The following is a 3,432-nucleotide window of genomic DNA, read 5'->3' on the forward strand; positions in this document are numbered from 1 at the left end:
TACTATCCAACTTCATCCCAGTATTTGTTAGTAATAAACATGTACGTATATGTGATCCTCAATATGAAAAGATACTAATACTGACTTGTTTTGAGAACTGAAAAGCACACAAATATGGGTACATCAATATACTTTTAAAAATAAATAAGTAATTATCAAATCCATTTTCATCACGTTAGTCTATTATTAGTATACATATATATGTAGCTATGGATGATCACACACACTATCTATCTACATTAAAAGGAAAAGAGAGAATATTATGTTCATTAGGTATGTCATTTAGTTCCTAACTGCAATCAACCAAAAAAAAAATCATTACTTTTGCTGACATTAATTTTATTGTTTGTTATGTCAGTCGTGTTATCTTTAATAAATACCATTAGGATAAAAGACATAAAAGGCTCTTAGTTTTAGTATAGCGCGAAAAAGGGTATGGAAATATGATCGTACGTGTCTTATAGTCATTCTTGCATAAAGCTTAAAAGGATAATTTTTACGAAAGAGAATAATACCAATACTCATAAATATTCAATTACTTACTTACGTACTCATTTGGCCATAACAACCCGTTACCGAGTTTCGGCCTGACGCAGCATGTCTCCCCAGGCGCCTTTGCTGTGTGTGCGCCTTCTCCAGTCTCGTACATCAAGTCCAGTTAATGGTTCCTCAACCTGATTACTCCACCTGAGATACGATCTACGTCTATGTCTTCTTCCGCCAACTATTGCTTCAAATACCTTTTTCGCTGGAGCATCTTTATCCATTCTCACGACATGACCAAGCTAGCGAAGCTGCTGGAAGTTAATTCGCTGAATTATATCAATGTCGTGATAAAGCTAGTATAGGTCGTGGTTCATTCGTATGCGGTAATCATCGCCAACTCGTAGAGAATCAAAGATCTTACAAAGAACAATTATTTAAGCATATTTATAAAAAATCAGTTTAAGTTACTAGTGTATCATTTTTTCCCTTTTATTCACACCACTTGGGAGCATAAGATTGTAATTCAATTATGATATCCTATTTTATTTAGAGATAATATTTACAATTGTGACCAGTTCAGTACTGTAAACTCAAACTCACCGACCTTCTCCATGTGTTACATGGTCTACCAGGTTTTCGTTTATCCGCTGGATTCCACTCTAGTCCGGCTTTTGATATATCAATGGGGTTTTTACACTAGTGTATCATAACGATTTATAAATATTTATATTTAATTTTAAGTATCTATTGGATTTAGCTATTCATTATATCTATGGGATTATTATAAATTGATAAAATCATAAAAAAAGAAAAAATTTCAAACTCCATCTTCTGAAATGGTATAGTTTTTTAGGTTGTGCTACTTAAACTTGTCTTAAAAATGAAGAAAGGAAATAAAAAACTCCCCAATGCGTTTTAAAATTTAGCAACGTATTCACTAATGATGATGAAGCATCATCATTTTTACGTTGCATGCAGGAAAATATCCTCCCAACACTAATGCATTTTAATTTTGCCGCGTCATTTCGGCTGCCGTTGCTACTCCCGCCTCTGGCACTTAAATGGTTTCAACGGTACCGCTGCTATAGAATTTCTGAATTTGTATGCTCAATATTTTCCACTCAAAAGTCATATCCGAAGGGCATAAAATCCTAGCAATACAATGGAAATGCACTTGTCCTGTTAACTGTGACTGTGTAGTAGTGTTAGTGTGGAGGAGCAGGAATGAAGCTGTAAATTTAGCATTTTCCATTGCTCCTCCAAAAAAAAAAAAAAATTAACTGCAAAAAAATAAAATAAAAAAGTGAATAATAATAATAAAATACGTAGTATTTTCGTGCATCGCACACAAAATTTACGCCAGTCAGTAAGTCTCCTTCATACGTCCTTCAGGATGTGCAAGGATCATGACTTTTTCTTTGGCTGCCACGTCTTTGCGCAAAAATATTTGTGCCTTTGAACAGTTGAACAGTTGTTTAGCGTTATGCGTCGCAGGAAAAATGCCTTCGAGGCTGCAAAAGTAAACTTTTATTTAAGAGTAAAAGAAGTAGAAGAAGTAGAAGAAGAAGAAAAAGTAGCAAAGGACGACGTTTGCATTTGCAGCGGCAAAACGTATAGAAGTAAATTTTAAATAATAAACATGTTTGGAAGCAAGCAAGTATCGCATGCGATTCCTGGTCCATGCGATGAAAATAATATCTGTAAAATAGTAAAAACGAAGCGAAAAAAAATGGATTTCTTTCCGAAAACAAACAGCAACATAAAATTGAAAATATATGCAAGTCTGCGCTTATTTTATGCAAGAAATAATAAAATTTCCAAAAAATCGCACTGCAAGACAGTAAAAACGGCAAACTACTGAATACTGAGTACTGTGTACCGAGTATCAACAAACGTCAGCCAATGGGCCGCGCACAGCTATGCAGCGCATCGACTAATGAATTAGAAATGCATAAATTGCAAAACTGAAAATAAAAAGTCAAGAATCGTACTAAAAAGTTTAAAGAAAATAATTTTTAAGTACTTAAAATATCTATCTTCATAACGGCAAAGCTGAAATTGAAAAATTGAAAAACTGAAAAATTGAAAAACTGAAAAATTACGAAATTCCAAATATTCGAGAATCAATGAAGGATGCAAATGGCAAAATGCTACCGGCGAACTGTGATAATTTGCGTAACTGTCTGCTGCTGCAAGCATTACACGCTTATTACAGATAATTACAAATTATAGTAGTGAAGTCAAATTAAACTCAAATAAAAATTAAATATTTTTGTATTAAGACTAAAACGGTAACCGTAATGAGTTTTAGTTTTTAATATTGTCACACGAAGAGCAGCTTAACAGCGTACCAGCTTAACAGCGTAACAACTGAGCATCTGAGCATCAGAACAGCTAAACGGATAAACGGCTAAACGGTTTAGTCATTGCTTTAGGCAGGCCACACTGGCTGATAATGCAGATAATGCACAATCTCACGGCACTTTACGCTAAAGTGCTAAAGACCTATACGAAATCGGCAAATTGCATTCTATTTGAAAAATTTTAACAATTCAAGGTTTTAAAAGTAAATTAGTGTGACTCCTAATTTACATTCAAGCATTTTACTGTCTTATGTACGTTTCAAGTGTGGCAATATATTTAGGACCCAATATCCATCAATATTCAACAATATCCAACAATATGCAACAATCGCAAAAAAATGTTAATAACGTTCCGGTATCTGCTTTTAACTATTTAATGGCAATTATATTTGTCGTTAAAGGTTATAAGTACCAACTTACTAATAATATAGCAGGTGTTGAATTAGAATAACTACAACATTACATTATGTCTATTAAAACTCAACTTTCATTAGTTCTTCGTTCAAAACATTACGTTGACCAATGGAAGCTGTCCTAAAGTGCTTAAGATATAAGCATAGACTTCATTCTAAAAGAAGTTGAG

This window comes from Teleopsis dalmanni, chromosome 1, assembly GCF_002237135.1.
Source record: "Teleopsis dalmanni isolate 2A chromosome 1, ASM223713v2, whole genome shotgun sequence".
NCBI lineage: Eukaryota > Metazoa > Arthropoda > Insecta > Diptera > Diopsidae > Teleopsis > Teleopsis dalmanni.